The sequence below is a fragment of the Choloepus didactylus genome, chromosome 18 (assembly GCF_015220235.1).
Source record: "Choloepus didactylus isolate mChoDid1 chromosome 18, mChoDid1.pri, whole genome shotgun sequence".
In the NCBI taxonomy this organism is placed as follows: Eukaryota; Metazoa; Chordata; class Mammalia; order Pilosa; family Megalonychidae; genus Choloepus; species Choloepus didactylus.
The window spans coordinates 29,766,867-29,792,593 of NC_051324.1; the positions used below are offsets into that span (position 1 = coordinate 29,766,867).

The 25,727-nt window shown below is 47.8% G+C and overlaps 1 protein-coding gene and 1 pseudogene across 1 annotated transcript in view; both read right to left on the minus strand.

The window, feature by feature from the left end:
* The window catches only part of LOC119513757, a 53,314-nt pseudogene extending 38,173 nt beyond the window's left edge, over nt 1-15,141 (minus strand).
* ASIC2 (acid sensing ion channel subunit 2) overlaps nt 1-25,727 on the minus strand; it is a 1,088,307-nt gene that overhangs the window by 868,848 nt on the left and 193,732 nt on the right. The window lies entirely within an intron of this gene.

The following is a 25,727-nucleotide window of genomic DNA, read 5'->3' on the forward strand; positions in this document are numbered from 1 at the left end:
GAAAGAGCAAGCCATTTCAGACCTTCTTCTGGGACCCAGGGCTCCTTCCAGGGTATGACATGGTGCAGATTTGGGTCCAGATGGTCTTGGGAAGGTTTTAGCCTGATCTATGATTTTCACAGGCTCAGGATTCCTGTCAGAGCCCAGCTCTCCAAAGTAGGGTGATGAGCAGAGTGGGATGCAGAAGAAGAGGCAGCCAAGGAGCACTGAAAGCACATCCTTGGTCTCTGTGCATGAAAAGCAGCATTCTAATGGAATGGTCCCATTAGAGACCCCCAAGCCACCAAAAGATCCTGATGCAAAGCATCAACCTGCCAGGGCTGCCCTGGGTTCTCCAGGTGCTCCCACTCCCACCATCATCCTCCAGCCCTGGTTTCAGCCTCACAAATTTCCAGAGACCCTGAGGGCTATCCAGCCATCAACTTTTTTTTTTTTTTTTTATTAAATTCAGTTTTATTGAAATACATTCACACACCATACAATCATCCATGATATACAATCCACTGTCCACAGTATGATAACATAGTTATGCGTTCATCACCACAATCTATCTCTGAACATTTTCCTTACATCAGAAAGAACCAGAACAAGAATAAAAAATAAAAGTGAAAAAAAACACCCAAATCATCCCCCCATCCCATCCCACTTGTCCTTTAGTTTTTATCCCCATTCCTCCACTCATCCATACACTAGATAAAGGGGGTGTGATCCACAAGGTCTTCACAATCACACTGTCACCCCTTGTAATCTATATTATTATATAATTGTCTTCAGGAGTCCAGACTGCTGGGTTGGAGTTTGGTAGTTTCAGGTATTTACTTCTACCTATTCCAATACATTAAAGCCTAAGAGGTGTTATCTATATAGTGCATAAGAATGTCCACCAGAGTGACCTCTCGACTCCATTTGGAATCTCTCAGCCACTGAAACTATTTCGTCTCCTTTTGCATCCCCCTTTTGGTCAAGAAGATACTCTCAGTCCCACGATGCCGGGTCCACATTCATCCCCGGGAGTCATACTCTGCGTTGCCAGGGAGATTTACACCCCTGGGAGTCGGGTCCCACGTAGGGGGGAGGGCAGCGAGTTCACCTGTCGAGATGGCTCAGTTAGAGAGAGAGAGGGCCACATCTGAGCAACAAAGAGGTACTCAGGGGGAGACTCTTAGGCACCATTACATACAACTTTAGACTCTCCTTTGTGGTAATGAGCTTCATAAGGGCAAGTCCCATGCTCGAGGGCTCAGCACATCAAACCGCCAGTCCCAATGTTTGTGACAACATCAACACCAGTCCAGGTGAGGATGTCCAACACATCCGCACCTTCCCCCATCCAGCCATCAACTTTTATCCTAGCCTTAGACGTCCAGTTTTTAACAGTTTGAGAACTGTGATTCCAATGCCTAAGGTTTTGAGAGGATTCAGTAAATTAATCCATGTAAAACTCCTATAGTAGTGCCTGACCTGAAGAAAGCTCTCAATGAATGTGAGTAAATGTTATTTGTGCATTTATTGTTTAGTTTCGTAGCTGTGCCCCATGTTTTCAGTGTTGTGTAATTCAAGGAGGACCCTTTGAATTACACGGGAGTGTAGTGCTTGGAGAGCATGCAGGCTGAAGGACCCAGGTTTGAGTCCAGGCTCTGCCACCTACTAGTTGTGTGACTGTGGGCAAGTTTCTTAACTTCTCTGAGCCTCTTATGTAAAATGATGCCTACCTTGATATGCTGATATGAAAACAAAATTAAATAATGTAAGCAGAGGTCCTAGCAAATGATAAAATGGTATCACTGATAACATTAAAATACTAATGATTATTACTAGTATTTCTGCAGTAGATACAAATGGTTAATGAATGGGATAATGTACAAGGAATGTCAAGTAAGTGGTACAGACTATACGTGATCAAGAAGTGTCAAGGAGAGAGGAGCTGGGTGGGGCAGGAGATAGGTAAGGCTTCCTGGAGAGATGGGTGTGGGCAGGAGTGGGATACAGAAGGGGACCTGATGCTGGTTTACTGGGGGAAACACTCCAATATTTAAAGGGGACAGATGATGGAGCTGCTTTTAATTACCTTAAAGGCCCTTGGCAAAATGGGCTTTGGAGTTTTCATGGGGAATTATTGCCACAGTATGATTGGTCCTGATGGCCTGGCATACATCTCTGACAAAAAGGAGTTTGCAAGATAAATTATTCAATCCAAGCTAATTACAGGGCTCTTCTTACAGGAGTGAGAGGGAGATGTGAGCATTTTCAAATGGCTCTGCCTACATCCCACAGAAAGCAGCCCCTCCCTACCTCCCACCATCCAAGAGCAAAGCTGAAAATGATGACGAAAGTAGAATCAGTGTTTGGTGGTGTCGTACCTTGTCGGCCCACAGCTGCAGACGGTCTAGGAACTTTCTCTCGGTGCACAACCCTCGTCCTTCCAGGCACCACTCTGGACCTTGTTCTTGGCTAACGGAGCAGCTCACTACGGCTGGGGAAGGACAGGCTTTAATTTCCTCACCTAACTTCTGAGCACTCGTCCGTCTCTCTCATCTCACACGTGGAGAAACTAAGGTAGAGTTGGGCAGGAAGTTGACCAATGTCACACACCAAGGTGTTAAAGGAACTGCTAACTTCTGTATTTCCATTATTGACACACTGTAGCTTGGTGGTTAAGACTAGCATTGAATCTTTTCTCTTCCACTTGCTCATGGTGGGATCTAGGGATAAGTTAAGCAAACTCTGAACTTTGGTTTTCTTGCTTGCAAGATGGGGAATCCCCTTCCTTCCTTCCTTCCTTCCTTCCTTCCTTCCTTCCTTCCTCCCTCCCTCCCTTTCCCTTCCTTCCTTCTTTACTTTGTAGGGTGGCCAACTCATCCCTACTTTTCCAGAACTTTTCTGGTTTTAGCACTGGAAAGCCCTGTGTCCTGGGAAACCCTTCAGTCCCTGGCAAACCCTGTATTTTTGCTCAGTGATACTGTGTGACTGTTCTAGTTGCTAGGGATATCACAGTCATTCAGACAGAGAACATCCTAATTCTATAAGAGGAAGACATTTGAACTATGTGTCAGACCCCAGACAAAATATTTCACAAATATCATGTCTTCGTGTCCTTCCAACAATACTGAGAGGTAAAGATCAACACCCCTCCCCACCATTTTCAGATGTGGAAACTGGCTTCGCTATATTAACTAATCTCATAAAATCACACTGATAGTGAAAGGCATCAAAATCCAGCATCGAAACCCTGGAGTTTTGCAGCACTCCTGCTCAGCCTTGATCCTCTACCACCTCATGAATGACAACTATAGGATTTAGACAGACTGGGGCCACATGGAAAGCCTCCCTTCTCTTACACAGGGGGCTGATCAGCAGCCTAGAAGATTGTGTTTGCTTCCCGCCCCCAGCTGGCTGAGGATGCACCATCCCAACCACCAGGCTGTGTGGCAGACAGCAGTGAAGTCTGCCCTTTGGGCCCACTGGCTCCAGCTCCAGGTTCCTGGCCCATGGACAGAAGCCCTTCCACACAATTCTACCTCCATCCTGGAGACCACTGCAGCTGACTCAGTGAGCAAAAAGGCAGCGGGTACAGCTCCTACAGGAATCCCTGGCTTTGGGAAAATTACAGCCAGGAGGATCTATCAGCAGAGGATGGAAACTGGGAGATGCTCCAAGGCTGGCCAGAGCCCAGAACCCATTTCTCTCAGACCTTTGCGTCTCCTAGCAGGTGACAGGCTGATGAACGAGGACTGAGTGTGAGAAACATTTCCAGTTTCCAAGGCTGACTGGCCTATCCATCTACCCAAATACATTTGTATGAAACTTATGGACTAGCACTGTTGGAGGGAACTTTATTCATCACCCAGTCCAAGGGCCTCCTTTTATAGATGAGGAAATAGAGGCCCAGCTTAGAGAAAATGACTTCTCAAGGTCATACACTTTACCAACAGAAGAGATGAGACTAAGCTCCCGATTGCCCAGCTCCACATACATCTATAAAAATGCATTGTCCCTTCACATATCTGGATTCTAAAAGTACTTATGAGTAATATTTCCCCTTTCTACACTTTCCATCTCCATAGAAGGAGGTTTGGGGACAGGGAAATGGGGTTCAATCTAGGGGCTATGGCTAGCACCAGCTGAAAAGGGAAGTCTTGCTCTAAGTGATTCAAACAGGTCTAGAAATGTTTTTGAGGCCACTAATAAGCATAAGATGTGAGGTGGGGCAGAAACAAGGCAGGAGAAGGAAGAAACTGGAAGACAAAAAGGAAAAGATGAAGGAGGTGGGGAGATGCGAAGCTGTCCTTGAATCCTTAGCTCAGGCTGGATGAAAGGGGCTTTAGAATCCTCCTGCTTCACTGTTTCTCCCTCCCATGCCCCACCCACACCTAGCACCTATGTGGCAGATGGTGTCGGGGAAAGAGTGCAGGGTTCAAGGTCAGAATGAGTCGGGTTCAGACTCCAGCTTTGCTTCTGACTTGCTGTGTACCATCAAGCAGTTCTGATGCCCACCCTGCCCCTTCAGTCTCTGTTTCTTCATCTATAAAATATCTGGGTGACCGATTTGTGATGTGGGTTAGAGACCATGTTTATAAAATGATTATCACAGGGCCTGACCTAGAAAACACCTAATAAATGGCACTTTGCATGGTTGCTGGTGGGAACATCTTAATACCTGCCTCCTGCTCCGTGCTGTGGGGGGCGTGAGAGGGCAGCCTCCCCAGCTCCCCACTCAGGCTTGCAGAGCTGCCGCACCCCACCTCACTGATCCCTTTGGCTCCACTGGCTCTAGCAGGAGCCCGCACCTGCTGCCCCATTAGTTCAGGCTGGTATTTGGAACGGAACACAGAGAGTCCGCCTGGTGCAGTGGGAACTACATGGGCGAAACTGCAGCATTACAAAGCAGATAAACTGGAGAGTAGAGGAAATTCATTTATCTACAAATGGATTCACCATGTACTTCCTTTAATTGGAGCTTCTGCAGAGCACTTAGAGTTAAATTTTGACTTGCCAAAATTCTGTTTCCCCATAGATGGCTAGGAACTGGCCAAGCACAAATGGGAAGACTTGGAAACTGCTATAATCTTTCCATCCTTTCCCTTCTCCCCCCTTCTTTAAGGCTGTTTGATTTGGCCCAGGCTGGTTTGTGGCTCTGTGGAGAGCAGTGAGGGGTGCGGGAGCGCCAGCTGGACATCTGTGGTTGGATAACTCTGCCTGCTCTCTTGGGCTGTTCAGTTCACTGCTGCCACCGCCTGGGGCCAGCGAGCACCCTGTCATTCTAAGTTACCCTCAACCAGAACCCAGACCCTGTGGGGGCTGGAGGCAGTGAAGGGAGAATGGCCAGCCTTGTGACAACAGTGCCGACACTTCCCACCACAGTCACTCCTCATCCATCGCTCTGTGGCCTCCAGACCCACTGGGCAGTGAGACCCCAAGCTTACTATTCTCCATCATCACATGGGCAGAAGATCTTAAGGCCAGCACACCCAGGCCTGGGTTTGCTCTGCCTTCCCTGCTTCTCTGGTCACCTGCTACAGAGCTGATAACTCAAGCCTGTCCAGAAACAGAGCATGATGCAGTGGCAGAAGAAATGGCTTGTTTGGAGGGACCTGGATTCAAGCCCATCTATGTGGCCTATACCTGGTTACACAAATTCTTCAATACACAGTTTCTCATCTGTAAAATGGTGACTGGTCATCCCACTTACAAACTAGCTTGGAGAATTGCATAGGAAGGATGTAAAGCACCTCATGCAATAAGACACTCCATATATAACACTTCCATTGCCTCTCCTCCAGGGAGAGCAACTGGTTGGACAGAAATAACTAGACCATAGCATTCAAATAATTATTGAATCCCTACTTCTGGTGCATGGAACAAAACAGAACATCACATGACCTTCTGACTGCTAAGGTGCTGGAAAGGGGATAGAGCCTTTCAGGGGAATCCTCCTCTGCAGCCCAGCCAGACCTCAGTCTCTAAGGCTCACCCTTGCCTTAGACAGGCTGGGTTGAGCTGTGTCACCCTCATGGCTGGTGCAGCTCTGCTCTTGTGGCCCAGGTTTGATATCTGAGCATCTTTCAAATTCAGGGAGCTGGCTTAATGCCAAGTCCTTCCAAGTTGGAGACCCTGGTTTGACCTGCCCTCGACAATCATTTCTTGGACTCCTGGTTTGACATTGTGACCCACTGACCACACTCCCAGTCCCATTGCCTCTAGCCCCTCCCACCAGCCAGAAGCTGCAGGTTGTGGCTGACCATATGGATTTCAGAATAATGCCCTGACCGATGAAGGAGGGAACCTGTACCTATTTTTAAATGATCTTAAGAAGTCTCAAAATGTTTATAAGCCCCCAATTGAGGAGGTTCTTTAAATGCAAAGGGCTAGAATTCAAATACATCATTGTCTTATTTTGAGGAGCAATCATTTTAAATACTGGTATATCTCTTTCAATGATGTTTTGGGGGCCCTATAGATGTTAATCGAAGTCGATGAGATTCTCATTCAGAAGCTTGTTTAGGTGATGGAGTACTGGAAAGTCTTTGTCCTCTTTGCAGAGGCAAAAATACTGCCATTTAATTCAATTGAGAGTTGTGAAAATATTAATATGTCTCCACTATTCTTATAATTTAAGCACTTTTGCTTAAATCCTCCCAGAAACACTTTTTATATTTTTATTTTTTTAAAGAAATTGGTTTCTTTTAACTCAGTTTTATTGAGATATATTCACATACCATACAATCATCCATGGTATGCAATCAACTGTTCACTATACCATCATATACTTGTGCATTGATCACCGAAATCAATTTTTGAACATTTTCTTTATTCCAAAAAGAATAAAAATAAGAGCAAAAAATAACACCCAAGACATCTCATACTCCTTCTCCCCCCGCCACCCCCCATTATTCATTTACTTTTTGTCCCTTTTTCCTATTCAACTGTCCATACACTGGATAAAGGGAGTGTGAGCCACAAGGTTTTCACAATCACGCAGTTACACTGTATAAGCTATATAGTTATACAATCATCTTCAAGAATCAAGGATATTGGATTGCAGTTCAACAGTTTCAGGTATTTCCTTCTAGTTATTCTAATACACTAATAACTAAAAAGGGATATCTATAAAATGCTTAAGAATGCCCCCCAGAGTGATCTATCGATTCCGTTTGAAATCTCTCAGCCATTGAAACTTTATTTTGTTTCATTTCTCTTCCCCCTATTGGCCACGAAAGCTTTCTCAATCCCCCCATGCCAGGTCCAGGCTCATTCCTGGAAGTCATGTCCCACCCTACATTTCCAGAGAGATTTATACCCCCGAGAGTCATGTCCCATGTAGGGGGGAGGGCAGTGAGTTCACCTGCAGAGTTGGCTTAGAGAAAGAGGCCACATCTGAGCAACAAAGAGCCTCTCTGCTTCCCAAAAACTTTTGAGGAAGGATTATTACTACTATTTTTTGCCATTTTGTAGATGAGAAAATTGAGGCTCAAGAGAGATTAGGTCACTTGCCCAATGTCACTCAGCAATTTGGGAAGTGGTGAATCGAATCTAGAAGTCAAATCAATTTCACAGCCTTTATTCCACAGCTCCTGCCCTCCTCACCCATTCCTGGGAATCAGAGAAAGTGTCATCAGCTAGATGTGACTATGTTATGTGTAAGGCACATCAAATTACAGCCATTAGCGCATGGCTGACTCTCAAACAAGACATCAAATCCAGGCATGAGATGTTTGATAATAGTCTGCTAATTTTGCTAATTGTGCATTCATTTGTCACCCACTAGTGAGTGACAGCAGGCAAACAGTAGGAGGCACCAAAGGTTTAAGAAAAACATATGGGAGAAAAGGCATTTCTCTGTCTTAGCCTATTTTTTTTCCTTGCCAACTGCAAAAGACATCATTATTGCACTTCAGAGGCAGAAAACAACCCAGCCTAGTTCATGGAAACCTGTGTTATTTTGGAGATGCCCATCTCTACCTGTCCACCTGGCCATCCTTCTAAGGTTCTCTCCCTATGTTCTAACCCAACACACTGGAGGAAGACAACACCTTCCCACCAGCTGCAGTGGCCCAGGGTAGCAGGATGCCCAGGAAGCTGTAGAGACACTCCCACGGATGCGGAAGTTACCGGTAAGAATGTGGGTGGTGCAGTTCTGATGTGCTTGCCACCTTTCGTGGAGAATCACACTGTTCTAAGGTGACCCATGCTTCCTTCCACATACTTCACAGCTTTGCTTTAGACAGCATGACCCACCCACTTCCTTCCACTCCCCCTGGTCGAGCTGGGACAAACACCTGATTCAAGTGCAGCCATTAACTGGACAGACAACCAGGGCTCTGAGCCACACTCCGAAAGATGAACTCGGTCACTCAGTTCCCTCTCAGGAATGTACTGCCAGGGCTCCAACAGCTGGCACTGAGAAGCCGGCGGAGCAGGGGAAGAGGCTCTCCTGGGTAGCTGACACCAGTTTATTGGGCCTTCTTTTGTGTGTTGTCTACTGGGAGGGTCCTTAGGTTTTTCCAAATTACCAGCCAGCCTGAAGCGCAGTGTGGGAAAAGGAATGCATTGGTGAATCATTCTTCATTCACTGGAAAGGACCTGTGAGTGTGGACCAGCCTCCATCAATACCCCCTGCAACAGGGCAGTCAGGAGGATGCAGAGGCCATGAGTGAGCAGAGGGAGATAGTAGGTGCAAGTGAGAAAATGGAGCAGATACTCAGAGAGAGGCGGGGACACCAGGAGAGACAGGAGACCAAACCAGGAGAGCCCCAGGTCCTACTGCCTTCCCTTGTTCCTGGCCTGTTTCTATGAGGTCTGGCTGCAGTGGGGGACTTTGTTCTTGGATTTTCCTAAGCTTCCCCTTCCACTTTTTGTGTATCTTTATCATAACTTACCCACTCTCACACTTTTTTTGTTTGTTTGTTTGTTTCTGTAAATTTATTTTTATTTTTTTTATTAAATTCAGTTTTATTGAAATACATTCACACACCATACAATCATCCATGGTATACAATCCACTGTCCACAGTATGATAACATAGTTATGTGTTCATCACCACAATCTATCTCTGAACATTTTCCTTACGTCAGAAAGAACCAGAACAAGAATAAAAAATAAAAGTGAAAAAGGAACACCCAAATCATCCCCCATCCCACCCCATTTGTCCTTTAGTTTTTATCCCCATTTTTCTACTCATCCATACACTAGATAAAGGGGGTGTGATCCACAAGGTCTTCACAATCACACTGTCACCCCTTGTAATCTACATTATTATATAATTGTCTTCAGGAGTCCAGACTGCTGGGTTGGAGTTTGGTAGTTTCCGGTATTTACTTCTAGCTATTCCAATACATTAAAACCTAAGAGGTGTTATCTATATAGTGCATAAAAATGTCCACCAGAGTGACCTCTCGACTCCATTTGGAATCTCTCAGCCACTGAAACTATTTGGTCTCATTTTGCATCCCCCTTTTGGTCAAGAAGATACTCTTAGTCCCATGATGCCGGGTCCACATTCATCCCCGGGAGTCGTATTCTGCATTGCCAGGGAGATTTACAACCCTGGGAGTCAGGTCCCACGTAGTGGGGAGGGCAGCGAGTTCACATGTCGAGATGGCTCAGTTAGAGAGCCACTCACACTTTTACTCGAGCCAGTCTGAGTGGACCTCTGTTTCTTGCAACCAAATAGCCGGAACAGTATTTGGGTTTCTCAGACCCAAAAACCTCAGTAAGTGAATTCCCTGCCTCTCTCCACATCCCTACCAGATTATCAGAAACCGCGGGAACCCCCTTCACCATTCGCTCCCTTCCTCAGCTCCTGCCCATCCAGCTTCCCATGGCCCTGCCCTCCAGCAGCCCCTGGCCGGCCGTTTGGCTGTTTATCTGCCTCTGCACATTTGCTCAGGGCTCACTCCCCCGTTCTCAGCCTCCTCCTTGACTGTGTCCCACTGTGATCCTTTCCCGGCTCCTGCTGAGCAGGGGCTCATTTACATTTCACTCAACAATCACATTTAGTTAATTTTCTACAGTTAATTCAATGTTCACCAAGTAGCCCTGCACTGTATTTGCATTCATCACCTTCTAGGGCTCTGAAGGGTTTCAGAGTGGTGGCTTCCCCACGGAGATCCCCACTGGCAGAGGCAAGAACACAGCTCGGCCAGCTCAGCTTGGAGCAAAAGGTACCTGCTCCCAGGTCAGCTCATCAGCCTCCTCTGGCAGCAGCGACAGGGGTCGAGCCCCGGGAGGGCAGCAGGTGCCCTCTGCCCCCCAGCCTGGCCCAGGAAGGAGCAGCCCTGACCTGCACCTTCCCACTAGCATAATAATTTGCTGTGCATTAACTCACCTGTGGTTTACTGCTTGCTTAGCCTAAAATAGCTTAAGCTGCAAGGGGTGCTGCCTAGTGCCTATGTTATTACAAGGTTTGGGATGTTAAAAAAGAAAAAAGAAATTTTAGAAAATCAAAATGGAAAAGCTGTGGTTGCTTAAGAACACAGCCAGAGAGGGGACTTGAGTCCTAAGAAGCGAACGGCCGTGCAGGGGCTTCCCCATCTCCGTGCGGCTGGCTTTGGAGGTGGGTGTCCTGGCAGCACGGCTCCCAGATCCTCAGACAAGACCCACCCTCTATTGGTGCTACACGGAAGCAACTTTTTGTTTTAGTTCTTCTTTTACCATTCAGGCCAGTTAAGGAAAACTCGTAATAATAGAAGTTTGCAGTGCGAATGATAGTAACAGACATCTACAAGTCTGTTAAGTGACAGAATTTGTGAGTTTGTTGATAACCCCAACTTCATCCTCAAAGCAGTGAAGACTGGATCCTATCACTTACAAATATCCCTGAATCTGTCATGTCTCAGGACTTGTTGGAAAGGAACCGTCTGGCCTGGTTTCTTTCGTGTTTCATTTGGTCCATACATTGGAAGAGGTCTCTGTGCATGCTGAGCTTTCCAGAAACAGTTCCAGAAATCTGCCTGCAGCTTGCTCCTATTCTGTGTCAAGCCATCCTTTTACAACCCTGACTACTTCAGAACTTTCCACCCAGTATCTCAGTAGGCTGAGTTACTGAGCCCCTGGGTTCTTGGGGTGGTGCGATGGGGGCTGGGGACCAGAGTCCCGACCCACCCACTTCGGCCTGGGTGCAGGCTTCAGCCTTGAGCAGCAACATCCAGTTTATTGCATAAAAAAGTATCACTTTCCCTGCAGGCAGTGAGGGGGAAATGCTGAGAAGCACCCCTAGGTCCTTCTCTCCCTACCCCATCCTGTCCAAGCCTGAGCCCTGGCAGCTGCTCTTGCAGCTCCCGTTTTTGGCTGCCCTCTCCAAGTTGTGCTTCACATCTCTTCCTAGGGACTGAATCACGGAGTGCTGGGACAGATCTAAGGAGCCCACTTCAGCAAAGCCAAAAGCCTTCACCCGGTAAGCTGTCCTGGGGAGCTTAGAGGACCTTGTTTTGTGTGTTGTCCTCGGGTTCCGCGGAGCCACCAGACAGCCTGAAGCAGTGGCTGGAGAAAAGGAAAGCTTTGAATGCCAGTGGCTTGTGCTTCACTAACCGGAAGGGACCTCTGATGGTGGGCCAGTCTCCATCAAGTTCAGAAGGTGAGGATGTAGGGATGTGGGGTGAACCTACTCAAAATGCATGGGCAACTATAGTTATTTGATAGTCTCAGTATTTTCCCTTAAGAAAGTAATGTTAGTATTGATTCCAGAAAACTCTTTAAAAAAGCACTTTTTTAAAGCCCCAGAACTGATGAAATGCAATCATGCTGGGGCTGTGGGCCTCCATTTATATCTTCCCCACTTCCCCAAAAGTTGCTGAGCCAGCTAGGCAGGCTTCCCTGGCACAGGCAGGGGTCAATTTCCAGGCCACCTTTGGCAGTGACTCGAGTGGGCAGTGATTTTGGGGTCAGCACTTCCTCTCCCTCCCCAACTCTGCCCAGGCCACTCCTGCAGAGCAGCCCCATGTCCCACCCGGGGTGCAGGAGCTCCAAGGAAGCTCAGTGTCCAAAACAGTAGCCACTCGAAGCATGGCTAGTCTGAACTGAGATGTCTTGGTTAGTGTAAAATATACTAGATTTTGAAGAGGTCGTATGAAAAAAAGTAAAATATCTTAATTTTATATTGATTACATATGAAATGATACTATTCTGGATACATTGGGTTAAGTAAAATAGAGTATGAAAATTAATTGCAACTCTTTCATTTTACTTTCTAAATGTGACTACTAAAAATGTTAAAATTGCATTTTTTTGGTCATTAATTCATTGTTTTTATTTTGAGATAAACTAACTTTTTTTTTTTTTTACTTTTAAGGGGGGGAAGTGAATAGCAACTCAAAAATCAGTGTGTGCGTGTGTACACGTGTGCACAAATGAAAAGCAAAGGGACAGGAGAGGTTCCCACACAACCACTAACAACTGTTCCCTCCGAGCGAGCGGACCGTCGGGGAAGCTGCAGGGGGCTGCAGGGAAGAAATGTCTTTTCCACTACATTTCCTTCCATAGTGTTTAATTATTTCTGTTTGTTTATAATAAAGCATTTTTTTATTTTAGAAATAAAAATAATAAGCTCTTATAATCACCCAAGTTTGGGAACCAATGATCTAATCTAAAAAAAAAAAAAAAAAAAATGGAAAAAAGAAAACTACCAGTCGGATAGCAAATAGCAAAACCTATCTGAAAAATTTTAAAGCTTCAGTATTAGTCGGTTTATTATCTATGAAGAAAAAAAAAAGGAATGTAAAATTTTATTCGTTAACAAAAACAAATGATAAAACATGCTACTCTTCCTCACTATTGCAAAATTAAGCATATCTAAATTAAAACAAAAAGTCTAATTATAAAAGGGGAAATATTCTTTCTCTCTACAATTTGAATACCTTTAAGATTCAAGAGTATACTTGTCGCTAGACCTTCCCAAATTAGCCTTATGGTATTCTATCTTAAATGCTTGGCACATATTATGTGTTCTGACCATTTTATAAAATTAGATGTGAATACTCATATTTACAGTATTTTTAGTCTATTTATAATACTGCTAATAATAACAAAGAAAGCTGACACCCAGAAAAGATGAACAAAAAATGAATGAAACCAGTATACTAGTATTATGTTTAAAAGATCCAAAATATTCTGAAATTTATCATGTTTGTGTCTATCAATATCAGGAAATCCTTCTCGGACAACCCTCTCAGCAGAGCGCCTCCACTGACGCTGTGCTTGAATCCAAAGAACGCTGCAGAACAGAGTCTGCTTTCTCCTTCTACTTCTGCAATCGATGACATTCCCCTATTTTCTCAATGCCTCCCACCCAGTGCTCCTCATGTCTGATTACACCAAATGACTCCTGCGCTCAGGGGCAAAAGCCAAATGCAGAAGTCCACCCGTCTCTGTCCCCCACCAGGGAGAGTGACAACGAGCTCCTGAACAAAAGCAGATTAATAAACCCAGCCGAGTATTCATCAGCTTATCAGGTGAAGGGCCAGGCAACAGAAAAAGAACAAAAAAAGTACTTAACGGGAAATATGCAGTAAGCAGAGAAAGAAAAAGGGGGACATAAAAAGGAAAACAAGAAAAAAGAAAGACTTTTTAATAAATCAATATTTTTAAAAGAATAAGAAAAAAGAAATGTTTGTTCAGTTTATACTACAATTAGTTAAGAAAATTACTGTTTAGGATTGACTAATGCCTTAGCAAATAAAGGCAGTTTCCTGTGGTTTTTTGAAAGGAGTGTAAGGTCCAAGTTCCCAGTTTTCAGTATTAAGTTAAGGCAGGGAAAGAAAAATACCAGCTTCCACGTGCGGGAGGCAGGGAGGCAGGCATGGCACGGTGTTTGGTTTGAGGAAGGAGACTCCGGGAGCTACAGTCACAGAGTACACAGGAAGGTGGGATGTTCCCGTCCACACTGACAGCACAGAGAGGGGCTTTACCAGCCCATTGGTGTGGCTGCACATGTCCCACAGGGCAATCAGCGCCAGGGTCACCCGGGAGCCGTCCTCTGTGGGAATCTGGTTTTGTCGCATCATAACAGAAGAGACTGCCCACCTGTTGTCCTCATGAGTGAAAGAATCCTTCAGGGGCAGTTTGTTGGCATGAAGGTGGGTCCGAGCTGAATCCAGAGCGGGGTTCACTGCCAGGCCAGCTGCCACCAAGAGGGAGCACAGTGAGGGTCTCTGCCCCGTGACCCCACCCCTCCCCGCACCCCCCACATCTGAACACACAGATGAGCGAGAGCAAAACACAGGCAGGGAAAAGCCAGAGTTCCCCTGGGTTTCTGGCCCCATTTTGGTCCAGATCTGTCCACTTGAGATTCTGTGTCAACAAAACCCTGGAAAATTTTATAGAAATAGGCATACTGTCGAGCTGTGTTTTTATATTGGCTGAAGACATCATGTACAGCTTGTGTTGACTGAAGATACCAAACTTCATCTTCTTCAAAGCATAGAGGAGTATCATTCACTGGGGAGGGTCTGAATGCAGGGCTGCCAGAAAGAGTCAGGGGTGGTGCACTCATACAGCAGATGAAAGGCCAGTGTGATATTTCCCATGGCTTGAAGAATTCGGTCTTGAGAATATAAGTCCCCAACACTGAATTTTTAGCAGATTCAACAGTCATTAGTAATTTTTGTGGAACCCATAAAAATAATTCTTCTGCCTTGATATCTCTTGTTGCTCTTAAACCAAAGCCCTCTTCTTTGAAGATAGCCATTTCAAATCCCTCAACTGAAGCTCCATTTTCTGAGGCCCATTTCATTAGACCAGGAAACTAATCTCTTTTTCCATCACAAGTAACAGAGAGACCTCTTTGTTGCTCAGATGTGGCCTCTGTCTCTAGCTACGCTGGCTCAGCGGGTAGCCTCGCTGCCCTCCACAGTATGCGGGGGCCTGGCTCCCGGAAGTGTGAATCTCCCTGGCAATGCAGGATATGACTCCCAGGGATGAGCCTGGGCCCGGCATCGTGGGATTGAGAAAATCTTTTTGCTTTTTCTGTATCTTCTCAACTAGAGCCCGGATCTGCACGTACTCTTCCCATTCTTTTCCTGGGCCAGGTGCTGGGCTACTGCAATTCTGCAACAGTTCACTAGTCAGGCTCAAGATTTCCTTTGGGGACACAGTCGCTGTAGCACCAGAGCCTGATTTCTGAGTTTTTACTCGACTCTTCTTACCCATTTTCTGACTCGCAGATGCCATATCCTGAAGTTTCCTGCCTGCTTCCCCCTGCACACAGAGGCAGCACCACACTCCCGCTGGACCCCACCGTCGGCCTCAACCAAGCCCCAGGCAACAGCGGTGGCAGCCTGATGGGAGAGGCAGGGCTGCGGCCTCTAAAATTGCTTTTTAAAATTGCATTTGTGACTTGCATTGTATTTCTATTGGACAGACTTTTTTAGACTGGAGATATCGTCAGAGGCTCTGGGTGAATAGAGGGAAATCAACCAGGCTTCAGATCCTGCTGTTTCCCTGCTCCACACCCCAGCTTCCCATGACGTCGGCCTCAGGCCCACTGAGGCCCGCAGAGGCTGGCCCATGTCCACGTCAGCCTCCCCTCACTGCTGCAGCCTCCTCGGCCCCCTGCTTCTTCATCACAGCCCACCCCACCCTCATGCAGAGCCCCTGCACATGCTGCTCGCTCACCCAGACTTTCTCACGGCTCCCTCCCTCATTTTATCCAGGTGTCTGCTGGAACATCACCTCCACAAAGAGGCCACTCCCTGATTCACAACCCCAACCTCGGTTAGAACCTCCCTCACTGTCCCTTTGCCCGGTTTCATTTTTCCTCAAAGCTCTTATCATTACCTGACATTAACTCCATATTTATTTTCTGTCTCCTCCAAGCAGGGGCTTCTGTCTCTTGTCCACCTCCATCTCCTCAGTGCCCAGAACTGGTTTGGCACATACTAAGTTCAATGAACACACAACAACCACCTGCAAGGTATCTGGTCATTTTTCAGAGAAGCGTGGAGAGAGGTTAGTGCAGGACAAGCAGGGATTCAAACTTGGGTCCACTGATGACACGGAGCTGTGAAGAGTGACTCGATGACATGGAAAATCTCCTCCTCCTCCGGGACTGCACTTGCTGGGAACCTGCCCCGGCCAAGGAGGTGAGGGTCAGCTTAGCAAAGGAAGAGAAGAGTGCAAAGAGGGCAAGGTCACTATGATTTGTGCTGGAGCCCTCCTGTGGCAAATAGAAGTCCAGGTTAAAGGAAGAAGAGGGGCTTGAGGTGAGACCTTTGAGAAGGGACTCGGGGCAACCTACACAGACGGTCAGAAATAAGCCAGTAATGGGGGCCAGAAACAGAGTTTAGAGCCTTAGAGTTGCAAGAGGCCTCCACCGCATGCCCTCTGAAGGAACCCCATTCTGCTTGGCACATCCAGAGATCAGGAGCTCACTGTTCCCAAGGCCGCCAAGCAGCTAGATTTTGTATTTGTTTTAATCAACAGAAAGCACTTGATTGTTTCAGGTCACCAGCTACTTCCTTGTACTTGATGTTTTTTAGGTACTTGTCCTAGTTTCAACCTACTGAAGCTGCATGGAAAAAGACAAATTCCTATTCCTCGGATCAGCCCTTCCGAGACAGGAGGTCACAGTGGTTGAGAGCTGCACTACCTGGGAAGCACATGGGCCAGGGCTGCCCTTTGATCAGACCCCCAGGCCCAGGGCCATGACTCAATGACTCAGCAAACAGGCACTACTGCTCTGTAGTGACTCACTGCTGGGGGCCACAGCCTCCCCCCTGCTCACCCAGAATAACCCTGGCTCACCATGGCCTTCTCTTCTGACTTCTAAACTCAAATTTCTTTTTCTCACTACTTTAGCAATAGCTATTCAAGTGTCTCTTTTGCCAGGTACTGTGTTATACCCTAGGATATAATGAAGAAAAAGACTCAGCCCCTGCCCTCAAGGAGATCACAGTCTAGTGGAAAGGCCGACATGTGCACAGGCCACTACATACACAGAGGGAGCCAGGCTGTGAAGGAAGTGGGTGCCAAGGCCACAGAACAGAGGCAGGCACCTGCCCCTTCTGTGAGACGCAGGGAGGCTGCCCTGGAGGAGGGGTGAACACTGCCATCTTTCAGTTGCCTGCTAGGAAGCTCAGTCTCTAAGTCCCACACATGCTTCTAATGGAACAGAACCCACTCACTATCCTAAGTAAGAAAGGACATTCAAAATCATTGTTATGGACTGAATTGTGTCCCCCATAAGACATGTTCAAGTCCTAACCCCCAGTCTTCTGAATGTGGCGTTATTTATAAACAGGATCTTTAAAGATGGTTAGTTAAGATGAGACCAAACTGGATTAGGGTGGACCTAATCCAGGATGACTGGTGTCCTTCTAAGGAGAGGAAATCTGGACACAGAGAGAGACAGAGAGAGACACACACACAGGTGGCTATGCGATGGAGAGGCAGAGACTAAATTTTGCTGCCACAAGCCAAGGAATGTCATGGAGTGCCGGCCCTGACCAGAAGCCAAGAGAGAGTCATAGAACGGACTCTCCCTTTAAGAGAAAGCCTGGCTCTGCTGACACTTTGATTTAGGATTTCTAGCCTCCAGAATGAGACAATAAATTCCTGTTGTTTAAGTCAACTAGTCTGTGGTACTTTGCTACAGCAGGCCTGGCAAACTAAGATATTCAACTCATTTTCGCTTCCACCACAGCCTCCAACACACACACACACACACACACACACACACACACACACACACACACACACAGAGTCAATTCTGTTTCCTTAATATTTCTCAACCTTTTTCTTCCCCATCAGTTCTCAGTGGACTCGAGTGACATGTTTCCAGCCTGTTCCATACCTCTGCTACCCCATTCTCTGTAGAGATAGAAGGTCCTGGCTCATACCAACCCACAAGTGACCATGGATCCCTAGTGCCTAAAAGCAGTGCCCTGCTGCCTGCTGTGTGAGATGCCCCACAACCTGGTCCCAGCCAGCCATTCTGCATCCTCCCTAGCAACCCTCCCCCATAAACCTCAAGCTCCACCGCCATGGCCTCCTTGCCCTTCTCCAATTGACCCCACCTCTGTGCTCCTTTACATTTGCTGCCCTCTTTCTCTGGAAGCCCTTCCCTTTCTTCCCAGCCCCAAGGACTCCTAGTCATCCATGAAAACCCACTGAAAAGTCATCTCTTCTGTGTAACCTCTGGTGGGTCGAATCAGTTGCTCTTACCAAGAAAAGAACATTCCTCTATTATAGTGGTTATTACAGTTTGATAATTTGCATGTTCCCCCAACCTCCAGACTTGGGCACTCAGAGGGCGAGTGCGGGATCTAATTCATCTTTGATCCCCAGCATGTGGTATAGAACCTAGAAGTAGCGTGAATAGTCATGAAGACAGCCAGTACCACGATGCCAATGCTACTTCCCTGTGCCAAGCACTGCATAAGAAGGATCTCATTCGATCTCCCATCATCCTCTAAGGCCTGCTTCCCCTTTTACAGATGGGAAACTACTGATTAATAAGTGCAAATACCCTCTCCCAAGGTCATACAGCTTTTAAGCAGCAGAGGCAGGATCTGAAGCCACATTGGTCTGACACTCGAGCCTGTGCTCTTAACCCACTTCATTATTCTAAGTCCAATAACGGGATATTGAATTTCCAAGAGCCAGGTAACCAGCCCCTTGCCTGCTACACTTCCAGTGATCTTTCAATATAACCTCCAAGTTGTTAACTGAGTCCCGTCTCTGCCAATCACAGGCTGGGTGACCCTGGCAGGTTACTCACCTCCCTGAGCCCCAGACTCCTCACCTGTAAAATGGAGGAAGTGATAGTCTCTAATCTAAAGGGTCATTGTGGGGAACCAACAGGAGATAACACATATAAAGCACTTCGAGCAGTAAAATATCACCTAAGTGCTCAATAAATGTAGCTATCAATATTGTTAATATCCTAGCACTCCTGGCTTTAATGAAACTGAAGAATGCTACTGCCCTGAGTAAAAACTCCTTTATAGGTGATATTGTGGACAAAAGCCCTGAGTAAGATGGGGAGGGGTAGACATGCTGGGGCAGTGACAGGAGAGGAGGGTCACCAGGCAGAAAGCAGATTCTCCCAACTGGGGTAAGAGTAGGAGCTTCCAAGACCAGGGAGGACCAAACTCCAGTCGGAACAGGCACAGGAAGACACTCAGGCAGCACAGGCTGAGTTTGTGCGTGTTTGTGGTGGGCAGGGATGGTGGGGTTGTCAGTGATTTTCCACGCTAAAGGGCAAGTTAAAGGTTTAGGACCCTGGAGGTCAGCAAAAGGGCTTAAGAACACAGTCTCAGGGGAGTGTCCCATGCCCACAAAGGTCTGTGATCTCGGCTAAAGAGAGCGGGTGGGGGCAGCTGAGCCCACCCGCATCCTGATCTGGGGCTGCTCACCCCCTGCTCCTCTTAAACATCCATCTTGGGCTGCACATGATCTCAGGGTGGGTCAGTGACCCCTGCAGTGGTGGAGAGGGGCTCCATGGGAGTGGCCCCCTCCAGCAGCTACCAGACAGCCAAGCAGAGGTCATCTGGAAGGGCACAGGAGCTCAGAGAGAGCCCACAGAGGGCCGCAAAAGTCTTGCAGGCAGGAGAAACTGCCACTCGCTGAGGAGCTGGGAGGACAGAGGAAGGGCTCCAGGGCCATGTGGAGAACTGAATTCCAGAACTGTTTCCTGGGACCAGGCCTCAAGGAAGGAACAAGAACTGAAGGCCTACGAGGTTCTCACTGTGGTTTCTGAGAAATTCTCTTTCCCTTCCTGGACCGCATTTCATTCCAAGGGAGTAAGATTAGCTGAACTTCATGGTCATGTCTAGGTCAACTGTCATCATTCTATAAAGCTGTAAGAAGGAAACACACATGGTCACCCCCCTGAGTCTGTTTCCTCATCTGTACAATGGGGCTGAAAATGGTTGAGGTTATACACATGCAATGCCCAGGAGGTGCTCAATTACCGCCCAGCACCCCCTCTACCACGTCTGGATGGGAAGCACTGGGGGCCTCCTGTTGGACCCTCTCTGGGTGCCAGTGACTGGGAAGTGGGTCCTTGATCTATTTTGCCAAGCATTAGCCTGGCAGCTGGACCAGCCCTGCTGCTGGCAGATGCCTCTTTACAACAAGAGCTTTTTTCTTCTTTCATCAGAATGCAGTATATATGCATTACAGATAATTTGGAGCATATCAAAGAAAAGAAGAAAAAATAAATCACCCATGATTCTACAGTGCAACTGTAATGCTAACATATCAGGGCCTTTCCCTGCTCTCCCTTTTCCAATGCAGAGCGGTTTGTAAGTCCATGAGATCATCCTCCACATATGGTTTTGTGTCCTGCTTTCTTCTATTTAAGGTTGTAACAAAACGTCCCCTCTTGGTATTGACACTGTTTGAATGGCTACACTATGATTTACCTTACCAGTTCCATCCCTGTTGTTGCACACAGCTAATGTTTCCAAATGTCTCCTCTTCTAAATCACAGGGCAATGAATACTGAATTCACAAAGGGGTGTGGTTTTTGGTTTTGTTCTCTTGTTTTTCCTGTTTTAGTTTTTTAATTATTTATTTATTTATTTATTTCCTTAGCACAGATGACCAGAATTGAGCTTTTTGGGCATAAAGCAGATGACAACTTTTAGGGTTGGCAAGTGTCCCTCCCTTTCTGTGTTCTTCTCCACTACCTCCCCTGGGATTTGGGGTTTCTCAGAGTCCTGGGTGAGAAGGAAAAGAGTTTCCTCTGAAACAGGCCTCAGGCTTGGCCCAGATCTCAGGGGAAGGATCAGTGAGTATCCTTAGGTTTATTTTCTCCTTTTCTGGCCTAGTTTGAATAGACCCCTCGGGGGCAGATGGGCTTGCCTGAGCTACCTGAACCTTAAATGTCTGCCTGGGACTTCCTATACTGAATTCTATAAATATTTTCTTTCTTGTGCTACTGCCAAGGTGTGGGAGTTCGGAGGGCTGCCCTACAAAGGGAGAAAATAGGCCCTTCCGTGGTGCTGCAGGGGATGGAGCTCAGGAAGCATGAGGCTGCTGTCCCGAAAGCCCCTGGGAGACTCTGGCTTCCTGGGCTGGGGGCTCTCCCCTGGTCTGCCCCCGAGCTCACTCCTGGCCCCACAGTCCCCATACAACCCCTCCACCCTGCTGCTGTCACCCCCACCTCTAGGGCCCGGCACCATCCATTTAGCTCTCACTGGAAACAGGGTCTTGCTTCCTGTGCTCCCAACAATAACTGATCAACTTCCTGGTGTATTGTCCTCACAACTCCCTCAGGTGCTGTTGTTGAACTCATTTCGTTGCTGGGGAAACAGAAGCTTTAGAGATGTAGAGTCATTTGCCCAGGACCACGGGATCAGCAAATGGTGGATGTGGGATTCGAACTCAGGCTGAGTCCTAAGCCTGACTTCCACTCCCTCCCATTGCCTGGGGCCCAGCCACCCAGAGCAGAGCTGTGCTGGGTTATGACCCCATGGGCCTCGCCTGGGGCCAGCCCTCCCTCCCTGTAGTCCCCTCTGCCCCAGCCCCACTTTCTGAGGCTCATTCTTCGCTGTCCCTGCCAGCCCATGTTTGGGTCCCCCGCCCTTCTTACTGTCCTGGACACAGGGTGCAATGGAAGTGGTTGCTGTCTTCCATGGCCACTGCAAGGATCTTCCTAGAATCGTGTTAGATGTGTCCTTAAATATTGTGAGGACACCTCCTGTTTGTTGAGTGCCTCACAATGAACACAGAGCCTTACCATAATCATCAATAGTACTTCAAAGTACAGAGAAGGGATCAGAGAGGTCAAGGGATGTTTTCAAGGCTACACAGCCAGTTGCTAATTGAATCAGGACCCAAGGCAGTGTCTGTTGACTATATATCTGGTGATTTTTCCTTTATTCAAGCTCTTGCTTTTTAGATGAGAGAATCGATGCCCAGAGAAGTAAAGTGGCTATTTCTGTAGGTCCCCTAAATGTCAGCTGAGGAAGTCTGGGACTAGATCATACTCCTCTAATTCCCAGGTGCCACTCACAAGCAAACAGCATGTGAATGAGTCAAGAAAACTCACACTACAGTGTGTGGATGCTTCTGGATCCTGGAGATGAAACGGCTCTGGCTGCTGGGTTCTACAGTTGGATGAATCCCACAGAGCTGGTGAGACCCACTGGAAACTCCAGGGCCGGGATGAAGGGCCAGAGGGATGACCACACGGCAGCTGGAAGCAGAGCTTGTGTGTTTTGAGGAGGTGTCCACACCACCCTCCCCCAGCACATCAGGGGTGGGGTCAGCAGAGCTGCCCTCTGAGGGCTCTGTCCGCGCATGCTAATGCTCTTCAGAGGTGGGTTGTGAAAGGGGCCTCTAGGTCACTTCCAGTTGCCATCGAGGAGACTGAGGCGTCTCATTTGTCCCAAAGAAGGACAAGGTGTCAATCACTTGATCAAGGCAAATCTTGAGGGCTTGATGTAAGTAACGTCAAGAGGAAAGGGAGACGAGAAGGAAGGGTTGACCTGAGACTTAAACATTGTCTCACTTAATTGTTCCCCTCGATCCTGGAGCAAGGCATGGTTGTCCCTGTCAGTCATCACTCAAGGTCAAATGAACAGACTGCCTGGACTGTGGGCCTGACCCCAAGGACCACTGTTTCTACACCACTGCCTGTTCCTTCCTAGTTAATAGGCTGGCACTCTGGTGTGTCAGTCAGTGAAGGGGCTTCAGATCGGTTTACTCCAGGAGGAGACAGCATGTGCCATCCTGTGACTGCAATCGCAGCTTCCTGAGGGTTACCCTGAGGATCTCCATCATTGAGTGTCCCTTCTCACTGAGCAAGGTCCAAGTCTCAGGATTGGCAACTCTAAGTCAAGGTCCAAAGAGAATGTGTGGATTCATTGTGACTGGGGTCTCCAACCGAAGGGCCTGGCAACCCTGAGGAGATAAGATTCTGTGCCTAGTATTTCCCCAGTTTGGCGATCACCTTGGGCCAGTGAGCCCTTTCCCTCCTGACAGAACCTTACTGCTAGCACCATGCCAGCACCCTACAGAGGTGACAGTACACAGTCCCCATCCTTCCTCCTTCTTCTCCTCATTCGTCCCTTAAGTGAATGCAGGAAGGCACTGCCATCGAGGCTGGGGATAAAATGGTGAACAAAAATATGTTCCCTGCCCTCACAGGACTTAGAGTCTAGTAGGGGATATAGTTAATCATCACGTAATCATAACACACAGATCATGGCAAATTGTGACAGGTCTTGGGAAGGCAAAAGTACAGGGTATTTTAAAGAAATTCAGTAAGGGGTCTGATTAGTCTTGGGGTGTCGTGTTGAGGGAAGCTTGAGGTTTGATCTGAGACATATGCAATGATGGGGTCACTGCAGGGTGTGAGGCCCAGAGGCCATCTCCTTGCAAAAACAGACACAAAACCAGTGTGCCTAGAGTCCAGAGGAAGCCAGAGGGATGTGTGCAATAAAGCTGGAGAGAGAGGGCAGGGTTGGGTCATGCAGGCCTTGAAGGCCAGGTTAAGGCACTGGAGTTTAAGTGCAAAGAAGAGTCACTGAAGTTCTCAGGCAGCATCAGATGAGCAGTTTGAAAAGATCTCTAGCTGAATGGGCATGGAGAGTAGAGGGGCAGTGGCAAAAGCGGATGTCACAGAAGCAGTTAGGAGGCTAACTGAGGCATCCAGGAGGAAAGAAGCAAGAACATTGGCCCCCATCTCTTCAGTGGGCCAGAAGAGCCTCAGCTGCTATCAGGGGGTCCCAGGGAAAGGCTCAGAGGTGAGCTGGAAGGACACCTGCAGGCAATGCAGAGAGGAGGCTCCCTGCGCTCTTTCACCCTAGACTCTCTTGGAAGAGAAGCGGCAGATCTGCCCTGTCCCAGATGAAAGCCCTGCTGGTGAACCCAGAGTAGTGATACACAGGTGTAGGCATTGCAGGGGAGGCCACCCCAAGACATGGCCAGGGGCTCCCCAGGGGCTTAAAAGGAATCCCGTGCTCTATCCATAACCCCAAATGGAATGCCAAGAAGAGAAAGGCCAGTAGAGGGTCCCTGTGCTCTCAGTCCTGGACCCTGACGTACGTACAGAGGTACTGGGTTGGGGTGGGGTTGGAGGTCTCTGAGCCAGCACCCCTCCCACTGTGAGTCAAGAAACCAGGAGAGCAGCAATGGCCCGGAGAGATGCCAACCCACACGGTGGTGGTTTTTCTATCCATGCTGGACACTCAAAGGGGAGAAAAAGAGCAATGATGGACTGCAAATGGGGCTGAAGGCAAGAGTCAGTCCTGGAGGGGGGCAGTGACGGAGCTTACACCTGGGGCAGAAAAGAGGTTCTAGCTGGGTCTGATCGGAGCTCCTCCTGGAGAGCAGAATGAGGCTGTGCCAGGGCGGGCAGGAGGCTCCTGGGATTCTTCAGGCCCCACCTTGGGTCAGAGAAAGGCTGTCTTGTCACTGTCCCTTTAACTACAGGGCAGCCCAGGCTGGGAACAGGGCGCTGGCTGGGAGCTATATGGACACAGTGTTACCAGGACTGTAATACAGTTGTACCCAGAAACAAAGAGAAGGGGGTTTCCTTCAGGCTGGGCTGGCAGGGAGGAGAGGTTCTGAGAAGGCTGTATGAGGAGGTGAGAGCTAGACCAAGTTCTCAAGGATGGATGGGAGGTCAGCAAAGGGGGGAGAGGGGAGGAGGCAGGAAGGGGCCAGCCTGAGCAAAGGCTGAAAGGAGAGCATTGCTGTGAGGTCCCGGTGGCGGCAGAGCCCTTGGGAGGGCTGGGGGGCCTGAGCATTATGAGCTGGGCAGGTGGGTTCCTGCCAAGCAGATCCCTGCTCACCTCCTTCTCACTCTGAGGGGAGGACTCAACCCCTCCGGGACCTCAGCAGTGGCTACCCTTAACCTAGAATGTCTCAGAGCCTCTGGATGTCCCTGGGATGGAGCCCTTATTTCACAGAAGAGGAAACTGAAGCCCAGAGAAGTTCAAGGTCTTGCCATTGGGGAGTCAGGGCAAGAACCCAGATCTTCCGTTTTCCAGTTCCTTTTCTGCTTTGCAGGGTCTTTCTTCCTTTTTCTGACTGGGCAGTATGAGCGTGCGTGGGAGGCAGGATATGGATGGGGAGGGGCACGAAGGCACAAAGTGTCAAGTTACCGCTCAGTGACAATCACTATGGAAACAAGTGGCAGAGACAGATGGGTGCCCTGATGTCAGGGGTCAAGCTTTTTTATTCCTGACTTCATATTTTGCCAAGATGGTGTGTGTTGCTAAGATGAAATTCGAGTTTGACAGCTCTGAAGGCAGGGACTGTTGTTTGCTTCATCAGCAGAGCGACGGATGCCACCTGCCACCCCAGTTTTGGAAACCATGCCCCTTGTTATAGGGCTGACCTCAAACCACCACAGAGGTCTTCACTCTTGCTGCTTCCAGACCTGCAGGTCCTTCCCAATAATAATTGGATGCCGCCATTCCAGAAGCATTTCTTTCTCCCAAAGTCACAAGATTTTAACTTTGCAAGAGACCTTAACAGGTATAAGGTCCAACATTTTTATCATGAAAAAAATCCCATTTAATTCTCATAATGACTACAAGGTAGATAATATCACTCCCATTTTACACATGAGAAAACTGAGGCCAGAAAAGGGAATGAATAAAGGTTACACAATAATGAAACGATAGAATGAGCCTTGAAGTCAGAATTTCTGAATTCCAGATTGTTTTTTTATTCCTCTACCATGCAGTGAAGTAAAAATAACAAGTATTGGTCTGTCCCCCATTGCCTCAAGGAGTAAAAAAAAAAAAGCCCAGGGAAGAATTTTGGCTTTGTCACGT